General features: G+C 45.0%; 1 protein-coding gene across 6 annotated transcripts in view; it reads left to right on the forward strand.

Annotated features, from left to right (window-relative positions):
- Window positions 1-22,452, forward strand: part of LIMS1 (LIM zinc finger domain containing 1) — a gene marked incomplete at both ends in the record, with an annotated part of 134,550 nt that overhangs the window by 34,160 nt on the left and 77,938 nt on the right. Inside the window, one exon of one of the 6 annotated variants that reach the window (XM_081086180.1) lies at window positions 18,879-19,058. The exons of the other annotated variants lie outside the window; for them this stretch is intronic. Of the gene's footprint in view, window positions 1-18,878; window positions 19,059-22,452 lie in introns of those variants that run through there. 6 annotated transcript variants of the gene reach the window in all.

The raw sequence follows: 22,452 nt of genomic DNA on the forward strand, positions 1-22,452 counted from the left end.
CAGCACATCTTCACACTAAAAACTTTATCTAAGCTACTGACTTTAGGAGGTACTGGATTGACATAGTTTTGATGTAATTCACTATCTTGTAATTCTGCAACTTAACTATAAACACCAAAAAAGTTTCCTCAAAAACACTTCAATGTACATGCCCATAAAAGTTAATGTCTGCTTTTGAGGAATAGAGATAGAGGTCTCATTCATCTGAGACCTCTATGTCAAGGCCATATCTAAGTACAAAATAAGCCAAGTTTAACCAGATGGATCCTGAAGAAGGTACCAAAGCACCAGAAATCACTGCTTGTGCTGATCAGCTGTTAAAGGGAAAACCATAAAAAGAGTGAGCCTCATCCTTCCATGAGAGAATAGGCTACTACTTCTTCCTGTGAAGCTCCATGCTGTCCCAGACACATCCTGTTACTGCTCAGATTCAGCCTGTCTCAGTGCAAGTAAATTCCTTCTGAGGGAGAGAAGTTTATTCCTCTGGGTTCACTGTTCTTTAAAAGAGTGTTTTTAAGTTTTGGTTCTCTTAAAAACCATTGCTTCATGACTGAAGCAAATGGCCATATTAACTATTTTATAAATTTAAAGAGCCAGTTGAGGACAGCAGCTGCTATTTGGCAGGATTAAATGGGGATCATGATAATAGAGGCTTTGATAACAATGGAATCTGTGTTAAGCTTTCTCTGAGGCGAGCCTCAGGATCACAGAAGCCCAAAATGGCAGAGTTGGAAGAGACTTTAGAGGACTAGCCAGTCCCCTCTTTCATAAAAACAATAACAGTTTGCATCAATTTTGTGGTATTTTCTCTGCACAGAAAGAAGAACCACTCACTTTGTAAACTTGATCAGTGTGATCCACTGCAAAGGAACAGGAAATTCCAAATTGCAGGCAGGTGCAGACCCAATGTAGCCTTTCCTGAATCTCTGGGGATCTGGCTTCCGGCCGTGCATCACAAGTGCTGCTGTGGACCCCAGTGGATGTGTAAATGGAGGAATCATGGGCCAAATTATTTTCAACATAAATATACAGAATTACAGAAGTCTCTAGAATGTGAGGAAACCTGAGACTGCTCACCCTCCATATGAAGAGCTTTGAATGATAGAGACGGACATTTGTATAGAGTTTCATGATTTACAAAGGACTTTTCTCCTATGCCATTTTAAAAAATATATATTTTATTGATTTTTTACAGAGAAGAAGGGAGAGGGATAGAGAGTTAGAAACATCGATGAGAGAGAAACATCTATCAGCTGCCTCCTGCATACCTCCTACTGGGGATGTGCCCGCAACCAAGGTACATGCCCTTGACCAGAATCGAACCCGGGACCCTTCAGTCTGCAGGCCGACACTCTATTCACTGAGCCAAACCAGTTAGGACTCTCCTTTGCCATTTTATTTAATCCCCACATTTCAGATGAACATACTGAGACAGAAAATACTTGTCTAGTCACATAGCTGATTAGTAAAGTGGCAGAACTGAAATTAGGACCTGGATATCGGAATTTCAAATCCCACACATTTCCTGTGGTGTTGCCTCTGGGTAATCCATTCAGTAGGGCAGAATAAAAATTTTGACCTGTTTATTCTGAAACCATGGAAACTGAGGAAAGGAGAAGGGAAGGGAGGAGGGGCGAGGTCAAGTCAGGAGGAATGACAGCTCCTGTCAGGGTCAGATGGTTATGGAAATCCTATACAGGTGGGGTGATAAATGCAAGTTATTCATACATAATGCTTGCCATTGGGGATAGAGTACATTTTTTATTCATCACCTGATCATTTTGGCAAGTGTTCCGTATAAAAGGCTTCTTAGTTTCTGGATGCCTCAGGGTAATTTGTCACCCACAGTACTCAATGTCCACTGCCATTGCAGCCCAGAGCAGTGTGCTGGACTGTAAAACCCAGAGCCCAGTTGGCAGCCAGCTTGACCAGTTATGTACATGACAACTTGAGGAGGCTGTCAGATACTCTAGTAATCAGAGGAAGGGAATAATTTAGTTAAGGGTACACAAACTGTTGTTGAGTAGCTCCTGCCTTTAGGGAGGGACCAGCAGCCTCAGCATTGTACAGATGGTTGTAAATGCAGAATCTTGGGCCCTACCGCATACCTACTGAATCTGAATCTACATTTTAATGAGATCCCCAGGAGAATTTGTCTGCATATTAAAGTTTGAGAAGTTCTAGTATACTGAGCATTGTTGATTGCTTATCAGTATCCATTTCCCTTGCTTTTCTTAATACAAAATGCAGATGTGTTTGTTCTTTCCCCCTAGTTGTTTCCCCATCATCTCTTGACAGCTATGTTAACCCATCCTTTGTCTAAGCTAGTCAGAGAATGGTGACTTGATGGTTCAGTGGTAGTCATGTGACACAGGTTGCCTCAATCATCAGGGAAGACTTAATCTTTGTTTGGGGTAAGCATTTTCTCGCATATCCAGCTAGGGAGGGGAGAAAATGAAGCATCATCCTCTTCCTCCTCCTCCTATATAATAAAAGGCTAATATGCAAATTGTCCCCTTGACCAGGAATTCGACTGGGAGTTTGACCAGGGGGCGGGGCCAGCCGCCCAACCGTCCACGACCCCTCCCCTGGCCAGCCCCGCCTAATCGGCCCCTATCAGGGCAGGCCAGCTGGACCCCAGCTGTGCACAAATTCGTGTACCGGGCTCTAGTCGTCATCATAATGAATCTTCAAATAATGAAAATGTAGCCCTTATTTTCACTGACAGCCATCTAGTGACCATGAAAAAATCAGTCTTGATATGAATCTCATGCAAGTTGTCAGAGCAGAAAGATGGAAGGAACTTGGATTCTTAATTTTGGCATTGAGCTGCTGATCTATCCTCTGCTTGGATCGCCTCCTGTCTCTGATCTTCCAGTTATGTGTGATACATTTCATCACCAGTTTTTAGTTTGGGAGTTTTTTATTACTTGAAGCTAGAAAGCATCCTAATATATTCAAACATGGACACAGATGCTGATTCTCCGGTAAAATATCTACTTTTTCAGATGGCTATAGATTTTTCTCCTGGTCTTTTGAATAATGTTTTTATCCTGTAGTGATCATTGAGTTGTTCAGGTGAAGGTTGGTGTAGGAAGAGGAAAGCTATAAGAGAAGAATGGCCAGGCTGTCCTAAGAAAATGAAGAAGGTAAATTTGCATTCACTAAGAAATATTGTGTGCTAGATAGTAAGCCCACTGAGCAGAGTGCTGAGCCATGCTTTGCCCCTGATTTGATGTTTGGACCTCAGTTTCCCATTTATAAAATGAAAAGAATAATAATGAAATAGTGGAAGTGGAAATTTAAAAACTTGACTTTTCTTTCTAGTTTATGTCTTATTTCTAATTGTTTTTGTTTTTTCCTTATTGTGGAAAATGTAAGTAATGTAAAATTTACCATTTAACTATTTGTAAGTATATAGTTTACATTAAGTTTACATTAACAATGTGTGTAACCATCACCACTCTTTCCAGGACTTTTTTTTTTTTATCATCACAAAGAAATGTTGTCGCCATTAAACAATAATTCTCCAGTCTCACCTCTCCCAGCCCCCAGGAATCTCTATTCCACTTTCTCTTTATGAATTTAACTGCTCTAGGGATCTCATACAAATGGAATCATACAATATTTGTACTTTTTGTGACTGGCTTATTTCCCTTAGCATAATGTTCTCAAAATTCATCATGATGTAACATATGTCAGAATTGTATTCCTTTTATAGCTGAACTAGAGGCTCGGTGCACGGATTCACGCACCAGTGGGGTCTTGGCGTGGCCTGTGGGGACCAGACCGAAACCGGCAGTCCAATGCCACCTGCCACTCCTGCCTGCCGCTCCTGTCATCCTGGCCCCACTGCAACTGCTGCTGTCACTTAGTAGGCTCGCTGCTGTTCCCTGCGGTCTCCAGGCTGTGGTAGCCAGCTGTGAGCCCTGTGTCTGGCACTTGTAGGTCAGCTGAGCAGTGCTCCCGCTGTGGGAGCACACTGACCACCAGGGGGCAGCTCCTGCATTGAGCATCTGCCCCCTGGTGGTCAGTGCATGTCATAGTGACAGGTCGAATGGTCGCTTAGAGATATATATATATATATAGACTAGAATCTCAATGCACGAAATTCGTGCAAGGGGCTGGGCCTTTGCAGCCCCGGCTGCCTTGGCTGGCCCTCACAGCTTTGGCCAGCCCTCACAGACCCTCACAGCCTCAGCCGGCCTTCGCAGCCCTGGCTTCATCCAGAAGGTCAACTGGACAGTCGTCTGGAATGTCATCCAGATGGTCATTTGGCTGTTTGGTCTAATTAGCATATTAGCTCTTTATTATCTAGGGTAATATTCCATTGTATGTATGGACCACATTTTGTTTATCTTCTTACCTGTTGAAGGACACTTGGGTTATTTCCACCTTTTGACTCTTGCGAGTAATGCTGCTGTGAACATTGGTGTACAAACATCTATTTTGTGACCCCACTTTTAATTCTTTTGAGTATATACCTAGGAGTAGAATTGCTGGATCATATGGCAATTCTGTGTTTAATTTTTGAGGAACTTCCAACATTTTAAAAACTTGACTCTTCAAAAAAAAATGAGTGGTTGCTCTTTGCTTCTGGACTTCTTTGGGGCCAGCAGCACCTGACCTGGGGCCCAGGGGCACAGGCTTAGCTGATTACCATGGGCTCTGTGTCAAACCAAGATGCCAAGCTGCCAGAGATTGTGGCCCAGGTGGCAGAGGAGCTGCAGCTGCTGCTTGGTGCCAGCATATGTAAGGGTTCAATGTGTGCGTGAGTTCTGCTTCCTGTTCATGGCTGCCCTCACTGTGTTCTCGCTCCATCCACTGGTGGGTGTCTTTTTGCACCAGGGGAGCTTCTGGAGCCTGCAGGGTGATGAGGCAGTAAAGTTCACCTTTAAGAAGTCTGCGAAGGGCCTAGAATCTATCTGAGTTACTGGCCCTGGTGTGGCATTCTTATTGGAAGTGAGAGAGGCGGCCAAAAGGGAAGAACATGCAGAAGTGCCAGCCGAAGGGAGAGAGGAGCTGCAACTGTGGAGGTCTACCCAGAGGTCCTCAAACTACGGCCCGCGGGCCACATGCGGCCTGCTGAAAACATTTATCCAGCCCGCCGGGTGTTTTTGCTGCCACTGTGTGCATAGGAATTTGTTCATAGTTTTTTTTTAAACTACAGTCCGGCCCTCCAACAGTCTGAGGGACAGTGAACTGGCCCCCTGTTTAAAAAGTTTGAGGACCCCTGGTAGACCATCATGCCAAGGAATGCAAGCAGCCACTTCAGCCCAAGAAGTGCTATTTCTGTCAGAGCATCAGCCATATGGTGGCCTTGTATCCACTGAAGGCCCTGCAGGTCCTAGCTCACAGGGAAAGCCAGCCTACTTTCAGGAAAAAGAAGAGATCCATAACCTTGCCCTGTTCCCAGATGCCCAGAATTGAGCCACCGTCGGTGGGTGGGGGGAGGGGGGGGTCTATGCTTTTGTGATCTGGGAGTTTCAAGGAGCAGGCATCAGTTGGCACAATGGAGAAAGTCGGGGACACAAGGTGGATAGGAGGCAACTGGCACTGCCATGTATCTCAGACCAAGTTCCATAGCATCACTCCCTCTTCTCTCTTGGCCGAGGATGAGAGGGGAGGCAAAATAACTCCACATTCTATGCACATGCATGTGAAGGCTTTGGGGGAAATCCCTCCCTACATGCTTTATCTGAGTCTCTACCCCCGGGATCTCTAGCTTTTGAAAATGGCCTGGATAGGGAAGCTGTTTTTCTTTTTTATTTATTAATTTACTTATTTTTAATCCTCACCGAGGATATTTTTCCCATTGCTTTTTAGAGGGAGTAAAAGGGAGGGAGGGAGGGTGGGCGAGGGGGTGGAGGGAGAAGAGAACCATCAATGAGAGAGGCACATCAATTGGTTGACTCCCACACATGCCCTGACTGGGGCTAGGGATTGAATCTGCAACCCAGGTAGGCTGCTTTGACTGGGAATCGAACCCGCCCCCCTCAGTGAATGGGCCAACACCCCAACCACTGAGCACACCAGCCAGGAGAAGAAGCTAATTTCTTTTTAAAGAAGGAAGTGTAATAATATTTTCCCTGCCAGAGTGAAAAGATTGGCATGAGACCAGACTGATGAACCCAACCCACAAATAACTACATTCTGTGGGAGGGAATCTCTCAGGGGTACAATAGGCTTTTTATACATCTTGTCTCCTCATAAACTACTCTTGGGATAAGATGCTGAGAATTGTCCCAAGCAATGGGTTGTGACCATAGGCAAAAGGGGTCATTGGGGGAACAGCTGCAGATCTGCCGCTCCTAAGCTCACTCCCACCCCATTTCTGGGCCAATACAATTTTATTTATTTGGTCCCTTGGATAACTGTACCTTGGGTCCTACTTTCTCCAGGATGCTAACTGTACTATCTGTGTGTGAAGGACAAATCTTGGCATTTTAATTTTGTGTGTGTAACATTCTGGTTTTGTATTTTTGTGTATTTTAATGTAAGGCTCTCACTCCTGCATTGTGTTCCTAGGTGCATGAGCAATCTCAAGGTTGAGTGGCAGCAACTTCAGGTCTGCACAGCAGGAATGCTTTTTGTTGTTTTATCATCAGGGAGAACAGTGGTTTGGAGTGTATAGCGCCTATTGAATACCTCATTTTGCCACTTAGAGCTGGCTCTTTTGTCATAGTATCCTCTTGAAACCCTTCCCTCCAGACTAGATTTAACTGGGTGGCCCCATTAGTTGCTCTCTTTCTACTGGAATATTGGAGATGGATCTGAACAGGACTAGGTGGTTGATGCAGAGGTTAGGAGAAACTGGGCTAGGTGAAAGGCGCAGAGGGGAAGCCAAGGTTAAGTGAGGTTGTCTATATATGTATAACCAGGGATTTCTGTTCTTGACCAGTAGTCACTTTGCATACCAGATTCATCTCTCACTGGGTTTGGGTAGGAATACTATGCACAACAAGATGTATGTACAACAAGGTGTATGTATGTGTGTTTGTAAAAAATGATGAGTTGGTAAATATGAATTTTAAGAATGATACCTCTGTACCCAGGTTGGACAGTTATCAGGAAAGAGTGAATGTTCAGAGACCAGTTAGAAGGCTGTTGCATTAATCCAAGTGAGAGGTGATAGTGCCAGAAGTAGGTGCTGGCCACAGGAATAAGAAGTGAATAGACTGGATATTTAAATGTATGAGGATGTTTCAGGAGCTGCAGGTGATTCCCATGTTTCTGGCTTTGGCCACTGGGTGGGTGATGGTACTTTGTGTGGAGAAGAGCTTGTGTCAGGAGGGAAATAGGGTTGTCATGTAGTTCTGAAGTGTTGAGTTGGCATGCCTAAGCAGACCATGTTTAACTTAATACTTAGGTATGAGCAACTGTTCCCCAATAAATTACTTCTGGGATTCCAACTCTGCTATTAGGGCCCTCATACTCCAACATAGCTTGTTCCTCTCCTGTTATGTCCGTGGGCTACTTAGAGTCTTTCTACAATATTTCCATGGGAATTTTGGCATGGCAAAATTCTGCTCTCATACTTTGGAAAGGTTTTGGTCAGAGTGGATATTAAGAATTATACCTTGCTCAAACTCCAAGACTCCCAGAGTTAGGAGCATTTAGGACCAAATGCTGCTCTTTCTTAGGTATTATTATGGCTAGAGCAGGCTACTAGAGGCCCGGTGCACGAATTTGTGCACGGGTGGGGTCCCTCTGGTGGCTTGCAGGGATTGGGCCGAAACCCGCAGTCCAATGCCGCCTGGAGCTCCTACCTGCCACTCCCACTCATCCCAGCCCCATTGTGCTTGCAGTGGGCTCACGCCCAATCAGTCCCGGTCAGGAGAGGCTCGCGCTGCCAGAGCAGCGCTGCCACAGCAGCACTCGCCAGCCATGAACCCTGCATCTGGCGCCCTCCCAAGGGGAGTGGCCTTTGGAATCAGGCTGAAACTGGCTCTCCAACATCCCCTGAGGGGTTCCGGATTGCAAGAGGGCACAGTCCAGGCTGGGGGACCTCACCGGTGCACAATTGGGCTGAGGAGGGACTGTGGGAGGGCTCCAGGGCGTGTCCGGCCCATTTCGCTCAGTCCCTATTGGCCGGACCCCAGCAGCAAGCTAATCTACTTTTTGGAGCATCTGTCCCCTGTGGTCAGTGCGCGTCATAACGAGCAGTTGGGCAACCTTAGCATATCATTAGCATATTACGCTTTGATTGGTTGTTCGGTTGTTCTGTCCTTCGGTTTATTTGCATATTACCCTTTTATTATACAGGATTATTATATAGGATTTTCTTGACATAACTTCATCTGAGTTTGAAAATACTTGCAAATTGGGGACTTCCTTGATTAAAAAGTTATAATTCTAGTTGGAATTTTTTGTTACAGTGTTTTCATTTTAATAGTATGTAATATTGTGTATTATTTAATGGGTCAGGTCAAACCCTGACAGGTATCCCACAGACACTAAATCAGTACTTTTGCCATTAGGTAGCTCAATGGCCTCAGAAGTCCTGTGGGGCAGCAGTTCGTAGTGAGCTAGAACTATTCCCTGGGGAGCAACTGGGGAGCATTTGTTTTGTTACTTCAGTGGTGGGGCTAAGGCAGCCATGGGCAAACTATGACCCACGGGCCGGATCCGGCCCGTTTGAAATGAATAAAACTAAAAAATAAAAGACCGTACCCTTTTATGTAATGATGTTTACTTTGAATTTATATTAGTTCACGCAAACACTCCATCCATGCTTTTGTTCCGGCCCTCCGGTCCAGTTTAAGAACCCATTGTGGCCCTCGAGTCAAAAAGTTTGCCCACCCCTGGGCTAAGGGCACTTAGGCACTGAGTTGGGTAGGCCCAAAGATGCTGAATGTCATGGAGTTAAAAAGAACAACTTTGTATAGTTATCTGAGTGTATTCAGTTTTATTTATTTTAATTCTCACCTGTGGATATGTTTATTGATTTAAGGGAAAGAGAAACATCGATGTGAGAAACATTGATGGGTTGTCCCTGCACTCGCCCCAACCGGGGGTTGGACCCACAACCTAGGTATGTGCCCTCACCGGGAGTCGAACCCACACCCTATTGGTGTACAGGACAATGCTCCAAACAACTTAGCCACGTGGCCAGAGCCATAATTCTATTTTAGATATAGTCATGGGGTACTTTTACACGCTTTCAATAAACACCATGTTTTTCTGGAATGCCATGAAATTTGTAAAGTGAGTGAAAAATGAAGTTTGCTTGGGATTTTACTTTAAGCTTTACTGTCATAGGTGGTATTACTTTCTTATTTATAAGCTTAAAGCCTTTAAGACAAGGATTAGGATATATTGAAAAAGTTTTTGGTTTTGTTTTTTTGAAAATTTTTTATTTTTTTAAAATATATTTTATTGATTTTTTACAGAGAGGAAGGGAGAGGGATAGAGAGTTAGAAACATCGATGAGAGAGAAACATCGAACAGCTGCCTCGTGCACACCCCCTACTAGGGATGTGCCTGCAACCAAGGTACATGCCTTTGACTGGAATCGAACCTGGGACCCTTCAGTCCACAGGCCGATGCTCTATCCACTGAGCCAAACCAGTTAGGGCGAAAATTTTATTTTTATTAATATGTTTTTTAGTATTATTGACATAAAGTATTATATTAGTTTTGGGTGTACAAAATAGTCATTCAACGTTTATATACTTTACAAAGTCGTCACCACAATAATGAATGCTTTCTTTTTTATGAATTTATTGGGGTGATTGTTTCAGTTGTACAATTCTGTTATACAGCATCTGTATATTACATTGTGTGCTCACAACCCCAAGACAATTCCCCTTCCATCACCATTTATCCCCACTGTACGTTTGTTTTTAAATGGGAGGTGGTTGCTAAACTAATGTTTTCCCTGGTGAATTAGAGTAGAGACCTCAAGGAAAGCATATGTGTAGGGATGAATATGATGCAATTGTTGCATTATAAATATCCTCCTATCTAATAAAAGAGAAACATGGTAATTAGCGTACGACCGCTACCCTTCCCATTGGCTAATCAGGGCGATATGCAAATTAACTGTCAGCCAAGATGGCAGCGGCAGCCAGGCAGCTTGAAACTAACATGAGGCTTGCTTGCTTCAGTGACGGAGGAAACCAGTGTTCCCCCGCCTGCCTTGCCGGCCTCTGAGCCTGCAGTTTGAAACATTGTAACAAATATAGAAGCTAAACAAAACCCCAGAAACCTGCTTTCAGCAAGCCGGGATCTCAGAGCTGCAGTTATACATTGTTTCGATTATAGAACACAAACAAACCAGATACCTGCTTTCAGCAGCAGAAGCCTCAGAGGTGGAGCCAGAGCTAAAGCTGGCCCAGAATAAAAAAAGAAAAAGAAAAAAAGGAGCAGATGGGAGCTTCAGTCACCCCCCAGCCTGAAAACAGCCCTCAGCCCCTCACCCAGACTGGCCAGGCACCCCAGTGGGGACCCCCACCCTGAAGGGTGTGTGACCAGCTGCAAACAGCCATCATCCCCTCACCCAGGCTGGGCAGGCACCCCAGTGGGGACCCCCACCCTGATCCAGGACACCCTTCAGGGCAAACCAGCCACCCCCACCCATGCACCAGGCCTCTATCCTATATAGTAAAAGGGTAATATGCCTCCCAGTACCAGGATCAGCGGAGCCGTGAGGCCTCCCAGCACTGGGATCAGCGGAGTTGAGAGGCCTCCCGGCACCGGGATCAGCGTGACAGGGGGCAGCGCCCAAACCCACTGATCGCCCTGCAGCTCTGTGTGTGACAGGGGGCGGGGCCACAACCTCCCTATCCGCCCTGCTCTGTTCGTGACAGGGGAGGGCGCCCCAACCCCCTGATCAGCCCTGCTTTGTGCCTGATTCGGGGGAGCTCCCCAACCCCCCTGATGGGCCCTGCTCTGTGCGTGACAGGGGACAGCACCCCAACCCCCTGATTGGCCCTGCTCTGTTCGTGATGGGGTGGCGCCGCAACCTCCCCATCGACCCTGCCTTGAGTGTGACAGGGGGCGGTGCCCCAACCCCCCAATCGGCCCTACCCTGAGTGTGACTGAGGGTGGCATCGCAACCTCCCGATCCACCCTGCTCTGTGCATGACAGGGGACGGCGCCCCAACTCCCCAATTGGCCCTGCTCTGAGCCTGACCAGGGGCTGCACCTAGGGATTGGGCCTGCCCTCTGCCACCCGGGAGCAGGCCTAAGCCAGCAGGTCGTTATCTCCCGAGGGGTCCCAGACTGCGAGAGGGCACAGGCCAGGCTGAGGGACCCCGCCTTCCCCCCGAGTGCACAAATTTTTGTGCACCGGGCCTCTAGTGTTTTATAATAAGGATCTAAAAAGAGTCTAAAGATGGAGAAATGCAGTAGCACTTGACATATTGGGTTAATCAAGTTGGGTGAAATTACTCCTGAGTTTTTAAAAGACCAGAAAAGAAAGGATAAGAAAGGGCATTGAACAAGTTACAGAGTAGATCTATGTCCATTAAGAGATGCCCTGGCTGGTTTGGCTCAGTGGATAAAGCATCGGCCTGAGGACTGAGGGGTCCCGGGTTCGATTCTGGTTAAGGGCACATACCTTGGTTGCAGACACATCCCTAGTGGGGGGTGTGCAGGAGGCAGCTGATTGATGTTTCTAACTCTCTATCCCTCTCCCATCCTCTCGGTAAAAAATCAATAAAATGTATTAAAAAAAAAAAAAGACAGTATTCTATGGAAAACAGTTATCCTGCTTTCCTTTATATCTGTGTGAGGCTAATAAAGGAAAAAATAAGCATGGTAGTGGATGGAAGAAAAAGGAAGGTTCTGTTACCAGGGTACCCACTCTGTAGCTGGAGATAATACGGAACTGTAGCTACCTCTGCTGAAAACAAGCATACCCACTCTTGCACAGTATTTGAATGAAAATGACCCTCTCTCCATAATCTTAGTAAGCCAGCCAATATTTATTAAGTACTTACTGTATGCTGGCTAGCACCTTGCCAGGTTCTTGGGTAACAGTAAAAACTTAGACACATTTCCTACTCCCATCATGCTTAGCTCTGAGAAGCGTTGTGCTTTTAAGAAAATACTTTGATTTAGCTAGCGTGCTTTTGCATTCTGAGTTCTCTTCTTAGACTTCTCCTTGGGTGACTTTAAAAAAGTCAAATAACCTCCCTCTGAGCATCATTTTTCTTATCTGTAAGGTAAGAATGACAATGCCTCTCCTATAGGTTCAGTGTAGTTACACTTCATTAAATGTCTAATATGTATGTTAGGCATGGGCACAAGGGGCATAAGATGAATAGGAATCTAGTTCCTGCCCTGAAAGAGGTTAGAAAAAGAAGCTCTTACAAAAAAAGTGAGGCCTTTCAGGAGCCCTGGGGAGGAGTGCAGGATCCAAACAGGAGACTAGAATTGGAGAAGGTTTACGACAGGCTGTTTTTTGCCTCTGCAGGAGGCAATCTGGCTGATCAGGGGAAGGTGCCGCCACTGCTATCGGTTCTCATCAACATGGACTCCAGTCCCTTCACCACAAAAAAATGACAATTTTCTTTAGGCATTTTCAAGATGTCTCTTTCATAGGATATGACATTTCTTTTTTTTTTTTATCCATACCTGAGGATATTTTTCCATTGATTTTTAGAGAGTGTGGAAGAGAGAGGGAAAGAAAGAGAAACATCAATGTGAGAGGGACACTGCATTTGGTTGCCTCCTGCATGAGCCCTGACCTGGGCCCCGGCCAGGGAGGAGCCTGAAACCTAGGTACATGCCCTTGGTCAGAATCGAACCTGGACCCTGCAGTCAGCAGGCCGAGGCTCTACCCACTAAGCCAAACTGGCTAGGGCAGGATATGACATTTCTTAGCCCCTCCAGCAGTGGACCTTCATTTTTTCTTCTAGGAGTAAGGTGGAAAACCCTAGATCACCTTATTGGATTCTTATTAGGCAAGTTACCAAGAACACTGCGAGTAGCGTACAGGGAGCTTAGCCAATGAGCGGTCAGAAAAGGTGTTTCCTCTGCAGCTTACACACAGAGGTGGGACTGCTGGCGAGGGTGGGCCCTCCTCTTCCCCTCCCCTCCCCCTCCTCCTCCCCCTCCCCCACCCCCTCCTTCTTCCTCTCCCTCTCCCTCACATCCACTCTCCAAAAAGCATTGAAAAAATATCCCCTGGTGATTATTAAAAAACAAAAACAAAACACACAGAATAACAAGCCTCCTCCTTGGAGATACTGAATATGTAAGCCTGAAAGAGAGAATTCTTGGCTCTGTGAAGATCCCTACAGGAATTTTATTAACAATATTTGGAAAATTAGCCTAAGCCACACCAATGATTCAAGTTTGTGCTTTTCTGTGTTCCAGGGAAGAATCAAATGATCTTTTGTTTTATTGTGTCAAAACAAAATTTTGCATGTGTTAAATACATAATTCTTATTCAAATATATAATAACAAATGCAAAAGTTCTGTTTAACTCAATGAAGGGACTGGTAGGATGATAATGGTGTCCAAATGTGATTTCCAAAGATGAAAGCCTAAAGTAAAACTGCTAAAATAAATACAATCTGGCTAATGTCCTATAGGACAATAAAACCATCACTTTTTGAATTGGTGTGTCTTCTAGACAGAAATTAGTTACATCTTTAAAAGCCTAAAAATTCTTTTCATCTTCTCATTTTGCTGATCATTATATGTAACTTTCCAGGGCTGTAAAATGTCAAAACATATGGAACTTATTTAATTGTAAATAGTGTGTCCGAGTTATGTGTTTAATAGAAAAGGAAATGATCATTCTGTGGGCCTCTAATGCCCCAATTATACTGAAAGGATTTGTTGTCAACATTTTATTCCGGGCCTGTGCTGGGCTGCAGTATGTGCTCGCTTCCTGGGGCCAGCAGTGGTCCCAGGAGGCTGCGAGCTTGGTTTGGCAGGGCTGGTGATGGTCCCGGGAGGCTGCGGGCGTAACTTGGCGTCGCCGCCCTCGCCTCCTGGGGCCAGCAATGGTCCCGGGAGCCCGCAGGAATGGTGCCCATCCCTGGGACCCAGGCACCCCGTCCCCAGCCATTTGGCATCTGCATATGCAAATTAACCTGCCATCTCTGTTGGGTTAATTTGCATACTCACTCTGATTGGCTGGTGGGTGTCATGGAGGGGTGGTCAATTTGCATCTTTCTCTTTTATTAGTGTAGACTAGAGGCCCGGTGCACCAAAATTTGTGCACTGGCGGGGGGGGGCGGTCCCGCAGCCTGGCCTGTGCCCTCTTGCAGTCTGGGACCCCACGGGAGATAACGACCTGCTGGCTTAGGCCCGCTCGCCGGTGGCAGAGGGCAGGCCCAATCCCTAGGTGCAGCCCCTGGTCGGGCTCAGAGCAGGGCTGATTGGGGAGCTGAGGTGCCGCCCCCTGTCATGCACAGAGCAGGGTGGATCGGGAGGTTGCGATGCCACCCTCAGTCACACTCAGGGTAGGGCCAACTGGGGGGTTGGGGCACCGTCCCCTGTCACACTAAAGGCAGGGTCAATGGGGAGGTTGCGGTGCCACTCCCTGTCACACACAGAGCAGGGCCAATCAGGGGGTTGGGGCGCTGCCCCCTGTCACTCACAGAGCAGGGCCCATCAGGGGGGTTGGGGCTCCGTACCCTGTCACGCACAGAGCAGGGTCGATCAGGGGGTTGAGGAGCTCCCCCCTGTCACGCACAGAGCAGGGCTGATCGGGGGTTGAGTAGCTCCCCCCTGTCACTCACAGAGTAGGGCCGATAGGGGAGTTGGGGCACCGCTCCCTGTCACACACAGAGCAGGGCAGATCAGGGGGTTGGGGCACCGCACCCTGTCACACTCAGGCCAGGGCCGATCGGGAGGTTATGGCTCTACCCCGTCACACACAGAGCAGATCCCATGGGGGGGGGGGCTTGGGGTGCTGCCCTCTATCACCCACAGAGCAGGGCCGATCAGGGGGTTGGGGCGCCGCACCCTGTCACACACAGAGCCGCAGGGCGATCAGGGGGTTGGGGAGCTCCCCCGTATCAGGCACAGAGCAGGGCTGATCAGGGGGTTGGGGCTCCTTCCCCTGTCACGAACAGAGCAGGGCAGATAGGGAGGTTGTGGCCCCGCCTCCTGTCACACACAGAGCTGCAGGGCGATCAGGGGGTTTGGTCACTGCCCCCTGTCACGCTGATCCTGGTGCTGGGAGGCCTCGCTGCTCCGCTGATCCCGGTGCTGGGAGGCATATTTCCCTTTTACTATATAGGATAGAGGCCTGGTGCATGGGTGGGGGCCGGCTGGTTTGCCCTGAAGGGTGTCCTGGATCAGGGTGGGGGTCCCCACTGGGGTGCCTGGCCAGCCTGGATGAGGGGATGATGGCTGTTTGCAGCTGGTCACACACCCTTCAGAGTGGGGGTCCCCATTGGGGTGCCTGGCCAGTCTGAGTGAGGGGCTGAGGGCTGTTTTCAGGCTGGGGGGTGACTGAAGCTCCCATCCGCTCCTTTTTTTCTTTTTTTATTCTGGGCCAGCTTTAGCTCTTAGGCTTGTCTCCAGCTCTGAGGCCTCCGCAGCTGAAAGCAGGTATCTGGTTTGTTTGGGTTCTATAATCGAAACACTGTTTCAACTCCAGCTCTGAGATCCCGGCTTGCTGAAAGCAGGTTTCTGGGGTTTTGTTTAGCTTCTATATTTGTAACAGTGTTTCAAACTGCAAGCTCAGAGGCCGGCAGCGGCAGGCGGGGAACGTTGGAGTCCTCCGTCACTGGAGCAAGCAAGCCTCATGTTAGCTTCAAGCTGCCTGGCTACCGGCCGCCATCTTGGCTGGCAGCTAATTTGCATACCGCCCTTATAAGCCAATGGGAAGGGTAGCGGAGGTATGGCTAATTACCATGTTTCTCTTTTATTAGATAGGATAGCGCAGGGTGATAAATGAAGGATTGGGACAACAACAGATGTCAAAATGTCAAATGTTTCCCTCTTGGGTTTTAATTGCAATAACATAATTTTAGCTTAGAAGACTTCTGTTCTATTTTTCTTCTCCCAGGAGAGACCATGACTGCTCTCCAGAGTTTATATCTGAGGTGTGGGACTGTCCCTAGTGGGAATGGGCTGAACAGCTTGCTTCTCACTACAAACAAACAGCCTTTGCACTTTCCACTTCTTTTTTAATTTTAAATAAATCTTTATTATTCAGATTATTACAGTTGTATTGGGGGGGGGGTGTTCTCTCTTCCTGCAAACAGCGCAGAGAGAGAGAATGCAGAGGTTCATGAAATCTTGAATAGAACACAACGAGGTTTAAGGAAAAATGAAAAAACACAAGACTGAGACTGAGACAGAAATAGAGTGAAAGCTGGGCCTGAGTGTTGCATCTGCCCTCTGATGGAGGGACAGATGCAGAGAGAGCCAGCACCAGAAGGAGTTTATTAAATACTTGAATAACAGGAAGTTACATCACATCTGGGTGGGCCTTGAGTTCCTGGTGACACCATGAGATCCATCCCCTTAACACTGGGTGGGAAAGTCAGACTCAGTGGCGTCCCAATCTCTTGATTAGGTCCGCCCCCAGGGCGTGGCTCTGCCTGCACTCTGAGTTTCAGGCAACATAATTAAAGATGCCTGAAGGTTTTACCAGCGGCCCTCAACACAGTTGTTCCTCTTTTTTCTCCCCATAGCTCTCCTCCACCTGATTCCCACCCCACAACATGCACTTACCCACCCCCCATTGTCCTTGTTCATAGGTGTTCGATCTTGTCCAGTCTCTTCCTGGACCCTCCACATCCCCTTCCCCCTGAGAATTGTCAGTCCACTACCTTTCTATGCCCCTGATTCTATTATATTCACCAGTTTATTCTGTTCATCAATTTTTTTATTCACTTGATTTTTAGATTCACTTGTTGTCACTTTGTTATTCATAATTTTTATCTTTACCTTTTTCTTCTTCTTCCTCTTCTTAAAGAATACCCTTCAGCATTTCATAATACTGGTTTGGTGGTGATGAACTCCTTTAGCTTGTTCTTATCTGTGAAGCTCTTTATCTGACCTTCAATTCTAAATGATAGCTTTGCTGGGTAGAGTAATTTTGGGTGTAGGTTCTTGCTATTCATCACTTTGAATATTTCTTGCCGCTCCCTTCTGGCCTGCATAGTTTCTGTTGAGAAATCAGCTGACAGTCATATGGGTACTCCCTTGTAGGTAACTAACTGTTTTTCTCTTGCTGCTTTTAATATTCTCTCTTTGTTTTTTGCCCTTGGCATTTTAATTATGATGTGTCTTGGTGTGGTCCTCTTTGGATTCCTTTTGTTTGGGGTTCTCTGCGCTTCCTGGACTTGTAAGTCTATTTCTTTCACCGGGTAGGGGAAGTTTTCTGTTATTATTTCTTCAAATAGGTTTTCAATATCTTGCTCTTTATCTTCTTCTGGCACCCCCATAATTCAGATATTGGTACGCTTGAAGTTGTCCCAGAGGCTCCTTACACTATCTTCATTTTTTTTTTTTTAATTATTCTTTTTGCTTTTCTGGTTGGGTGTTTTTTTGCCTCCTTATATATTGCTGAGTCTCAGCATTCCCTACTCTACTGTTGGTTCCCTGTAAATTATTTTTCTTTTCAGTTAGTGTATCCTTCATTTCTGACTGATACTTTGCTATGGTTTCTATATCCTGTTTTATGCTATTGATGTTCTCACTAAGTTCCTTGAAGTTCTCAGTAAATTCCTTGAGCATCCTTATAACCATTGTTTTGAACTCTTTACAGGCAGTCCTTGGGTTATGTTGGACTCGGTGTATGTCGTTTTGTGGTTACGTCACCATCTCCCATTTACAGTATTTATAAAAAAAAATTCCGTCATTTTGACATATGTACATATGTGCTTTATGTTTTTCATTATTTATTTACCACAAGTAAAGGTCAGGAATTGTTATCTTTCTTTTAAATTTTTTTTTACTGTTTCACTTCATTACTGCTGTGTATGTGCTCCATGTGAGTGACGTAGGTGCTTAGGTAGGTGGGTTCCGACTTACGGCCAAAATTGCGTTATATGCTGCTGTAGGAATGGATCTCCAACGTATCCCGAGGACCTACTGTATCTGGTAGTTTGCTTGCTTCCTTTTCATTTAGTTGTTTTTGTTTTGTTTTATTTTAGAGAGGAGGGCAGAGGGAGAGAGAGATAGAAACATCAATGATGAGAGAGAATCATTGATCAGCTGCCTCCTGCACACCCCACACTGGGAATCAAGCCCACAACCCAGGCATGTGCCCTAACCAGGAATCAAACTGTGACCTCCTGGTTCATAGGTTGACACTCAGCCACTGAGCCACACCAGCCATGTTCATTTAGTTCTTTTTCTGGAGATTTCTCCTGTTCTTTCATTTGGGACCTATTTCTTTGTCTCCACATTTTGCCTGCTTCCCTTTTGTGTTAGGTAGAGCTGCTGTGTCTCCTGGATTTGGTAGAGTGGCCTTGTGTAGTAGGTGTTCTGTAGGGTCCAGTGGTACAGCCTCCCTGATCCACCCAACCTGGGCACTCCAGGTGCACCTCCATGTGAGCTATGTAAACCCTCCTGTTGTAGTTGAGTGTTTATTGTTGTTAGCACATCAGTGGAAGGGATTTACCTCTAGGCCTATCAGCTGAGAGGACTGTCTGTGACTCCCAACCATTATGGAGGATAGATACAGGGGCATGCTGAGGCCAGGTGCTGCTTATTTGAGAGATTTTAGGAAATATATCTGTTGTTCATGTTTCTGCATATCACAAATGCTTTCCATAAGTTTGCGGATGAATTTCTTAAGGTATATAAAAGGAACTTAACAGGATGTGAGTTATGACATTTAAGGGTGTTGTCTTATTGCTTCAGAATTGTGGGGTTATCATGTAACACACCATGTCACATGACTGACTGAATTCAGGGGAAAAACCCTCAGCTTGCTTTCATTTGCTTAAATATAGTTCAAGGGCACAGATGCAAAGTTAAGATGAGGAAGTATTATACAGTATAGGAAACAGAAGCTTTTAAAGATAATTCAGCATGATGTGAAGCTCATTTCCCAGGCTCTAATAAATGAGTGAATACAAGAGCTGAAATTAAGAGGAATTAAGAGGAAGGGAGCTAGGAGGCACATCAGGTAAGTGGTTGGAGTATCGGCTTGCTTTTGCAGAGATGGGGCTTTGTGCACAAAGTTGTTAAGACTGAGGAGTGGAAGTTTGAGAGAAGAAATGCATGTGATAGCCTCGTTGAGCCAAATGCAGGGTATTGTTGTATTTCCAGATTTGTTTTCCTTATGAACTATCTTTCTTAGTTATTGAAAAGCAAATATAAAAGATAGTTACCTAAATTTGCATATATAATAACAGAAAGGGTCTTGGATAAGTTGCAATAGCTTCTGGCCATGCTGATTAAAATTTTTCTCCTCCCTGCTACAGAGAATGGTGTATATTTAATTATTGAAAACGTGTAAAACCAATTTCATCTTATATTAGTTTTAAAGCAAAAATTCTTTACTCTTGCAAGAAAATTCTTTACTCTTGCAAGTAAATTCTTTACTATTAGCACCCTTGATAATGTTTAGTGCCATAAAGTTTAAGGTCCTGCAGGACTTATAGTACAAAAGACCTTAGTAATTCTTTTTGGCATCTTATTATATTATATATTTTTAACTCAAATTCTGCCTTTGGTCTTAAAACAAACAAAGAAACAGTCAATCATATGCTGTATAATACTATGGTTAGTGAACTTTTGTCTTGCCATAGCTGGAAAAGAGCAACCAGTTGAGGAGTTACTAGTTTTTATTAACCTATATAATTCTTTTTAAAAAACTGTCTTGGTGCACCAAAACTACATTTGTAAAACATTTATTAAGAAGTGATTTTTCTGCTGAAACCGGTTTGGCTCAGTGGATGGAGCGTCGGCCTGTGGACTGAAAGGTCCCAGGTTCGATTCAGGTCAGGGGCATGTACCTGGGTTGCGGGCACATCCCCAGTGGGAGATGTGCAGGAGGCAGCTGATCGATGTTTCTCTCTCATCGATGTTTCTAACTATCTCTCTCCCTTCCTCTCTGTAAAAAAATCAATAAAATATATATTTAAAAAAAAAAAAAAAAGAAGTGATTTTTCAGCCCTGGCCAGTGTGGCTCAGAGTTTAAAGTGGTGTCCCATGCACTGAAGGGTCATAGGTTCGATTTCTGGTCAGGGCACACACTTAGGTTGCAGGTTCGATCCCTGGTCTGGTCGGGGCATGTACAGGAGACTACCAGTTGATGTCTGTCTCTCTCTCCCTCCCTCCCTCCCTCCCTCTCTCCCTCTCCCTTCCTCTCTCTCTAAAATCAATAAAAACATATCAGGTGAGGATTTTTTTAAAAAATGTGGATATTTACCCCAAAAGGATCTTGAGTCTACACAAGATTTGCCTTACATGATGAATTTCCTTAGACATATAATGTATTTGTGAAAAAATAATGTATTTATTTTACAATTAATGCCCTGAAACATGATAACCTTGAGAGGAATATACCTGTGATATAGAATGGAGTGATGTATAAGGAAGGTTCTTATTTTATATATATTACATATTTTTATATGTTTTAAAACATATAAACAATTGTGAAATATGGCATAGTTATAGTGATTAGGCGAACACTATCTGGAACAAGAAAGAAAAAGTTAAAAAGAGGATGATCACTTATTTTGATCTTTCAAATTAATAAAAAGCTGAGTGCTGTCAAGTTTTGGGGGATAACCAAAGGGAAACAGTGCCTATAATTCTTAAGGATGGCACCATTTAGTTGATGATTTTTGAGTTGGATTTTGAAGAATGAGTACATTTCAATGTAAAAATGATGGGACAGTGTTCTAGGCAGTGTTGGCAACAGCTTAATCAAAGATTTGTAGGTCTGTTTTACTTCATTGCCTTTTCATGTCACCTAGAATGAAACCCACAGTCCCTATTCTGGTCTACAGGGCATACTTGATCTGCACCTTGCCCTCGACCTCTGTCTTTCAGATGCCAGGTATCTCCTGCCCTTTCACTAGATTGTTAAGATCCCCCGAGCAGGGGCTTTGTCTTAATTGTTCCCTCTGTCCCAGAGCCTAGAGTACCAAGTGCTCAATAAATGAATGTTGATTGAATGGAATAAATTCAAAAGGCTAATGTGCTATAGGATGTAAGATGTTTTTGAGGGGTGAAAGTAACAGGAAACATACATGGAATACTGGTCTTAAATGCAATAAAATGTGGGGCCATTTTGCAGTGAGGTGCTAATCACATAGCCCTGTAGAGCATGGACTGGGAAGAGAATGGAGATTGCAGTACCATTTACCAGCTTTGTCAACAATTCCTTCATTCAATTGACATTTGATCTGTTTGTTCCATGCTAAGCACTGTGCTCAGTTCTGAGTATACAAAGATGACTGAGAAGTGGTTCTAGTTGGTGGGACCAGATATGAGAATATACTGAAATTGAGGTTTTAAGAAAGTAAGGTGTGTGGGGCTTAAACCTGGCCTTGTCAGAGAGGTGGGATTGAGTCTTAAATCTCATAGACAATTTCTTGATGTCAATAGCGCTGAGAGTTCCCCAGAAAAAAATAAAGCTTTTAAAGGAACTTATATGTCAACTATACATCAATAAATGTTTTTAAATTGTTTTTAGGCATGTGGTTTTTTTTTTAATGCAGAGGCCTTACAGTGATTTTGAATTAGGTCTTGTCAATATATTGATTAATCCATTCATTCTCAGAAGAAAATGTATTTCGGGTGTATTTCTATATATATAAAAGCCTAAGCGACCGGCCAACCGGCTGGTAGCTATGCTGCACAATGACCTCCAAGGAGCAGACACTCAATGCAGGAGCTGCCGAGCGATAGCAACTTTGCAGTGTACCCTCTTGCACTCCGGAGCCCTGCAGGGTATGTTGGACTGCAGTTTCAGCCCCATCCCAATGGCCAGGCTAAGGGAACCCACCTGCCAGATGGACGCTGCTCACTCTGCAGATGCTCTTTGAGCCCCGGTGCTGCCTCAGGTCAGCTGGCTGGGGAGAGACCACAGGAGGTTGGCTCCAGGACGTGTCCGGCCCATCTCACCCAGTCCCATCCTGCTGGCCACCTTCTAATTAATTTCCTTTCAGTACGCACGAATCTGTGCACTGGGCCTCTAGTATATATATATATATATATATATATATATATATATATATATAGTTGCCTGTATTCTAGCTCAGATTTCAGCTCCAAGTTAGTGTGTCACTTCTGGGACATAGTTGACCAGTTTGAAGAATAGAGAGGTTGATGTCCATCCTACGAAGTTAAGTGATTGATTAAATTAAATGAGGTGATACATAGGAAAATATTTTATTCACTAAACATTGCTACAAATATATGATGGTATTGTTGGGGGTGGGAGGTGGTGAGGATGGATACTCTAACATACCAGATGAGAATTTAGGATAGGATATATATAGAACATGAAAGATTAAAAAACACATTTTACCAGATATTCTGGGTACGGGGCAGGGATGGGGTGTGTG

The sequence above is a fragment of the Myotis nattereri genome (assembly GCF_964212035.1).
Source record: "Myotis nattereri genome assembly, chromosome: 3".
Lineage (NCBI taxonomy): Eukaryota > Metazoa > Chordata > Mammalia > Chiroptera > Vespertilionidae > Myotis > Myotis nattereri.